We start from the raw sequence: 7,467 nt of genomic DNA, 5'->3' as shown, positions 1-7,467 counted from the left end.
TGGAAGCAGTCCAAGTGTCCATTACACACACATATTTACACACACACATATATATATAATAGAATATTATTCAGCCATAAAAAAGATCTTGCCATTTGCAACGACGTGGATGGAACTGGAGGGTGTTATGCTTAGTGAAATAAGTCAATCAGAGAAAGACATGTATCATATGACCTCACTGATATGAGGAATTCTTAATCTCAGGAACAAACTGAGGGTTGCTGGAGTGGTCGGGGGTGGGAGGGATGGGGTGGCTGGGTGATAGACATTGGGGAGGGTATGTGCTACGGTGAGCGCTGTGAATTGTGTAAGACTGTTGAATCACAGATCTGTACTTCTGAAACAAATAACGCAACATATTTTAAGAAAAAAGAAAAAGAAGAAGATAGCAGGAGAGGAAGAATGAAGGGGAGTAAGTCAGAGGGGGAGACGAACCATGAGAGACGATGGACTCTGAAAAACAAACTGAGGTTTCTAGAGGGGAGGAGGGTAGGGGGATGGGTTAGCCTGGTGATGGGTATTGAGGAGGGCACGTTCTGCATGGAGCACTGGGTGTTATGAACAAACAATGAATCATGGAACACTACACCAAAACAAATGATGTAATATATGGTGATTAACATAACAATAAAAAATTTAAAAAAAAGAATGGACTCTTGCCATTTGCAATGACATGGATGGAGCTAGAGAGTATGACGCTAAGTGAAATAAATCAGATAGAAAAAGACAAATACCATATGATTTCATTCATATGTGGAATTTAAAAAACAAAACAAACAAGCAAAAGGAGAGAGAGAGAAACCAAGAAACAGACTCTTAACAGAGAACAAACAGATGGTTACCAGAGGGGAGGTGGGTGAGAGGATGGTGAAATAGATGATGGGGATTAAGGAGTGCACATTTCGTGATGAGCACTGGGTGATTAAAATAAAAAATTAAAAAAAAACCCATTTCCCAGACCCAACCAATAAATTTACAAGGTACCAAAGTTTTCTCCAGTATAAGCAAATTTTTGCAATGGTCAACTAGCTAAAGGAAGACATACTCTTAAGCTAACAAAGATGACCTGGATGAGAATGGTGTCACCTAACTTCATCACTGATGCATCGTCTCCACGGAAACCATTGGAAGACCTATGGCTGTCTCCAGACCATGAAGAACCCCATTGTTATTAAGAAATTGAAACTGAATGGTATATGTGGTGAAGAATTGAATGTAGCCTCATTTCTTCCAAAGGCAACTTCAAAAGGACATTATGGGTCGGTCTTGTTACTACTACATCCCTAGCATCTGGCAGGTGCCTGGCACATAGTAGACACTCAGTAAATATTTACTGGGAGTTGAGAAATGAATAAGAGGGGGAAGAAGTCTCATTTTAATTCTTACTATTGTAACATTTTTAATGATCATTCCAGTTTCTCACAAAAAGATTCTTCATCTGGCCAATACCTGGGACACTGAATTCAACCCCAGACAAGAGTTACTTGGATAATTCTAGGCTTACTGAGGCCTGGGATCCAATTATTGGTTCACCTTCCTGTTATTATAACCTGGCAATATGTCTTATGTAGTTCTCAAAACTGCAGTATGCAGTGGGGAGAAACCAGGCTTTGGAATCTCTGATTTGTCATTTACTAGCTTTGTAACTTTCTTCAACGTACTCGATCCCTCTGTGCCTCAGTTATTTCACCTGAAAAGTGGGGGCAACAAACAGATGCCTTGTGGGATGATTGGGATCTAATGCAATGAGATAATATGAGGGAAGCACTGAGCAGGGTTCCCAGCACAGAGCACATGTTCAGTTCATGGTATCATGCCCCTGCACTGCCTAATAGATGTGTAGTCCTGACATCTCATAACTGTCCATCTTATCCAGGGCTGCTGCTAGTGTCTGGAAGTCACCCACCCTCTACTAATCCACCACAAAGCTCTCAACTACCAACTCATTCTTCTCAGGTTGTGGGATGGGAAGGTAGGTAGGTAGGATGGGAAAATCTGCATGGCTCTGAATGGATGGTTTTTTGATACTCTGGCCCCTGTTGTGAAGGTAATAAAAACAATCACAAGCTTTTATGTTTGTTCACCACTACACTTCTATTGCTGAGCACATTCATTCATTTATTCATTGAACATGTATTTACTGAGTGCCTTACTATGTGCCAGCAGTCTCAAGACCTTGGGGTTAGTAGTGAACAAGATAGAGTGTCCACTATCAAAAGGTTTGAATTAAAGGGATAAGAATAGATTAATAAATGAGTGATGAGATTTAAAATAGTTATATGTGCAATGGAGAAATTAAAACTAAGATATGAATTAGTAATTGGGGGAGGAGGAGGTAAAAGAAGCAAGGAGACAACTTTAGAAACCTTTCAGTAGGCTAGGCTTGAGATAATTTAGAATGGTATGTTTGGAGATAGAAAAAATGTGAATGGTTTCAGAAATAAATAAAATCTTTAGAAAAAAAAGGTGTGTGTGGGGGGCGCCTGGGTGGCTCAGTTGGTTAAGCATCTGCCTTTGCCTCAGGTCATGATCCCAGGGTCCTGTGATGGAGCCCCGCATTGGGCTCCCTGCTCAGAAGGAAGTCTGCTTCTCCCATTCCCTCTGCCTGCCACCCCACCTACTTGTGCTCTCTCCTGTAAAACAGAATAATAATCAAAGAGAATGTGAAGGGAGAAGATGCTGTCATTCTGTTTTAAGATGGGAGGCACAATGTGTGTCCACTGATAGGAAGGGCCTTCAAGAGAGAGAAAAATTGGTAAGGCAGAATGTGAGGTACATGGGAATTCTGTAACTCTCTTCCCAATTTTTCTGTCAATCTAAAACCACTCTAAAATAAAAAGTTTATTTAGGGGAGGGGAAGGATGAAACAGAAGAAAGAAAGCTTTCAAGAACCCTTGAAGAAGGGCTGGTCTCCAAAGCCCAAGTGAAGGAGGGTAGAGTTGGCTGCCAGTGAATATCATTCATTTATTAGTGAATAACTGAATGAATTTTATTACATTTTAAGCTTATATGCATTCACTCACTTTTATCATCATAACCTTGGGAGGTTATTGTGATACTCTTTTTATAAAATAAGGAAACTGAGGCTCAGACAGATAAGGCTCTGGTTGAGAACAACACTCTCCATCAGCCAAAGGATTTTCAAAAGCAAAGGTCAGGCTTTGTGCAACACCTGTTTGCTTGGTAAGGGACTGAACATGTTGGCTTTGTTAGGTGTAATGCAAGTAAGGCATCCCACCAGTGTTTCATGTTGGGTCTTAGTTTCCTTAGCCGCAAATTGAAAGAATACAATAAACACATATAAGGGCCTTTGGATCTAGAACTTTCTGATTTTAATTTTTTTGAATAGCTTCTTGTGATGAAGAGTGAGACGGGTTGGGAGTGTCTTCCATTAAGACAAATGTGTGGGCAACAGAGAGAGGGATCTGAGTACCACACGTTCACTACACATTGCTTGGAGGGTCTGTACAGCAACACACACTGTGTTGGAATCTTCCACATTGGTTGGCAAGATGTTGACAGCATCATCTTTGCTCTTCTGCATGTGTTCAGTGATTGTGAATAAAGATGCAGTAATGCTGAGTCAGCCTCCTTTCCCTCCTCCTGGGGAACCTCATGAGGAATAAATCAAAACTGCATGTCTACAAATGACAGGTCATTCTTGACAGCCACATGCAAGTTCTCTTAGTTATCGAATCACATTTTTTTTCAAGACTTTATCCAGTTTCTAGTGCTACTGTGAGTCTGAAAATCTGAGAAATTTGGGAGTATCCTCCCTCCCAGATGAAAATTATATTTCTAAAACATTTTTAGTTTATACCTATCAGGCAACACAATTCCTTTATTAATTCAAGTCAATTCAATAAGCATGCACTGAGAGCCTGCTAACATACTAGATCTCATGCTAGAAATTGGGAATAGAAAGTTGCATGAGATATAGTCCTGGAACTCAAAAGACTCCGTCTGAAAGGTAATTTCCAAGACTCATTGTTGTCTGAAGAAATGGCAGCAATATCATGCCTAATTTTCTCAGCTAAGGTACCATGATGGCCTATTCCATTTGTTCCTGTGTCCCTCATTCTTTTATTTGCCAGACTCTCCCAAGATCTACCTTGCTCCCAGACTTCTAGTTGAGTTTGTCCAATGCAGAGAACATCAAGAGATCAGAGGCTGAGTGGGAAGTGGGTCAGGATATTCATTCCCGTGGCTCTCCACCTGCAAAGTCACTGTTGGTTGACAGCATCCTTCGTCTGTTAGGTGGCTCTCTCCACATAGTTTTCTGTCTTAGGTCTTGGTGACTACTCCCTTCCTCTGCCCCTTTGGCCCTGGGGGTGAGTGGTACCCCTCTGTTATTAACCCTGAGTAGTCTGCCTTCATTCCTTATGAATGGCTTGGTACTGCTGCCTATGACTTCATAAGTGTTTCTTTTATTCATCACTCAATGACCTAACTGAGTGTGCCCTTTGTTTCCCATATGGACTGTGATGGATCTGCACATCCTCATTTATGTTTGCCATAATCCAAGCTCTTCTTTATTATATGCTGTGGTCCTTAGGGATAAGCTTCTTGAGATACGTGTGAGAGAGCCAGAGCAATGAGGTCAGTAGGTCCTGAGTGCCATCTCTGGCTTTGCTACTAGCTGGGGTATGAAGTCAGCCACATTAATTAACTTATTTAAACTTGTTTCTTCATTTGTAAAATGGAGATGAAAAACATCTATCTCAGGGCGCCTGGGTGGCTCAGTTGGTTAAGCGACTGCCTTCGGCTCAGGTCATGATCCTGGAGTCCCAGGATCGAGTCCCGCATCAGGCTCCCTGCTCAGCAGGGAGTCTACTTCTCTCTCTGACCCTCCCCTGTCTCATGCTCTCTCTCTCTCTCTATCTCATTCTCTCTCTCAAATAAATAAAATCTTTAAAAAAAAAAAGAAAAAGAAAAACATCTATCTCATAGGTTTTTTGTAAATATTAAATGAATAATGTATGTATTGGATCTTATACTTCCTGGGATGGTATTTTTAGTTTTTTATTTTTTAGAGAGAAAGAGAGAGAGAGCACATGCACACAGGGGTTGGGGATGGGCAGAGGGAGAGAAAGAGAATCCCAGGCAGGATCCATGCCCAGTGTGGAGCCCAACACAGGACTCAATCTCATGACTCTGAGATCATGACCAAAGCCAAAATCAAGAGTCCCACGCTTAACCCACTGAGCTACCCAGGCACCCCTGAAATAGTAATTTCTAAACAAATATTAATCTCTTTCACCTCTGGGATTCTAAGAGAGGTTTTTGCAAAACCCCATGTAGAATCCCTAATAGAGGGTAAGACACAGCTGCAAGACTTCTCCTGTAGAGAACCTTTCTTGATTGCCAACTGCAGTTGAGCTCTCATTCCTCTCAAATCCTTGGGCTCTTTGTTTGCAGTTCTCTAATGGCTTGGTTCATATTTTGCCTTAAATTTCAAATATTAAATATAATATTCAATGCCTATATTTATGAATGTTGATGTTTAATGACCCCCTACCCCCATTAAATCATGCATTTCTAAGGCTAGGAATTGATTCTATGCACATTTATATCCCTAGTACCTATACAGTAGATGGTGCCTAACAGGAGCTCAACAATTTTTGAGATGACCACATGTCTGGATGAATGAAATGCATAACAACCCTAAGATGTAAAATGCTATTTCTAGTAATTTGGATTGGAAGGGAAAATTTGAGGGGCAAGGAGACCATTCAGACGACTGAATAATATAGTACAGAGAAGAAAAGATATTAAAATAAGGAACGGTCAGAGGTCATGAAAAGGAGGGGAAAACAGATTTGAGAAATGCTTAGGGAGTGACTATTTGAATGTAAAGGGTGAGAAAGACGATGAAAAAGGACATGGGACTTTATGCTTGGAAGCTGCATGTGTGGTTGTATTATTAACCAAGATAGGGAATATCAGGGCAAGATGAGGGTTTAGGTGCTAGGCAAGTGTGGGGTGGAGGAACAGATTATTCTCACCTCAACATGTTGAGTTTGCGGTGACCAAGAAATATCCCATTGAAGATGTTGGGAATATATGTATGAAGTTTGAAAGAGAGATGGGAGCTAGAGGGAGGTGATCCTCTGTGTTCAAACGGTTCGTTCAGCTTAATTTCATTTATCCCTCTATAAAGAAATTATCTGTTTCCACTCTAAACTTTAAGGTCCTTGTCTTCATAGTATTCCCAGTGCCTAGCATGTAAAAGTTGCTCAATGAGGCCAAGATGCGCGCTTCTGCGCTTCCGGCGTGCGAGTGCTTCCGGCGTGTGAGTGCGGTTTCCCACACCGTGAGCCTGTGGCGTTGGCCGCCGGCGGTAGCGACCCGTGGGCCGGTGACGTAGAGGAGGACACCTCACAGCTTATCTTCCCCAAAGAGTTTGAAACAGCCGAGACACTACTAAATTCAGAGATTCATATGCTTCTGGAGCATCGAAAGCAACAGAATGAGAGCGCAGAGGATGAACAGAAACTTTGAGGTCTTCGTGAAAACTTCAAATTACACAGCCCATTTCAGTCGTTTCAAAAACAAAGAGACCATTGCCAGTGTTCAGTGTCCGCAAACTCAACATGTTGAGGTGAGAAGAATCTGTTCTTCCACCCCACACTTGCTCCAGAAGAAGCTTCATAAATTTGAGTTGGCCTGTTTGGCCAGCCTTGCCCAGAGACTGCTGAGGAGTCAAAGGCACTGATCCCAAGCCTGGAGGGGCGATTTGAAGATGAGGAGCTACTACCGCAGATTCTTGATGATATCCAGACCAAGCACAGCTTTCAATATTAATCTCCAAATACCACTCTGCTGCTGAGGGGAACTACATCCCAAGCCCAGCACCACTGTCCTGATGTCTGGAGCTGACTTACATGGAAATTCCATTGCACTTAGGCTTCCTTTGGATAGAACAACCCAGCTTGGTCTTGGTTTAGGTTGCTATTTCAGACTTGACTATTGGACCATGATAACCTGACCCTGCCTCTGGGAAGGGTGAGGTGGGGTGATGTGCGTATAAGCTACACTGTTGACTACCACATACCATGGTTTTGGTCCCGTGTTATTTTTAAATTTTTGTTTTGTTTTAAGATTTTATTTTTTTAAGTAATCTCTACCCCCAGTGTAGGGCTTGAACTCAGTACCCCAAGATCAAAAGTGGCATGTTCCACTGATTGAGCCAGCCAAGCACCCCTTTTTTAAGATTTTATTTTTTTAGCCCCTGTGTTATTTTTGATTCCTAAGATTTCATGTTTTAATTTCAATGTGTTTGTAGTTTTTGCAACTACAGGAAACGACAGTCTTAAAATGCAAAAGGAAGAATTAAGGGGCACTTGGCTGACTCAATTGGTAGAGCACATGACTCTTGATCTCTGGGCAGTGAGTTCAAGCTCCACATTGGGCATGGAGTCTACAAGCAAAAACAAGCAAAAAACCCCAAACAGGAACGCTAAATAT

At 41.7% G+C, this 7,467-nt stretch overlaps 1 pseudogene; it reads left to right on the top strand.

Moving 5' to 3' along the window:
- Positions 1–1,101: 1,101 nt before the first annotated feature.
- LOC114198885 (DNA-directed RNA polymerase II subunit RPB4 pseudogene) lies at positions 1,102–6,804 on the top strand (annotated as a pseudogene).
- Positions 6,805–7,467: the final 663 nt, after the last annotated feature.

This window comes from Eumetopias jubatus, unplaced genomic scaffold, assembly GCF_037043125.1.
Source record: "Eumetopias jubatus isolate StellerSeaLion01/CBP00866 unplaced genomic scaffold, mEumJub1_p1.0 scaffold_10, whole genome shotgun sequence".
Classification (NCBI taxonomy): Eukaryota; Metazoa; Chordata; class Mammalia; order Carnivora; family Otariidae; genus Eumetopias; species Eumetopias jubatus.
Note: the sequence above shows the minus strand (reverse complement) of the source record. Positions and strands in the feature narration are given on the sequence as shown.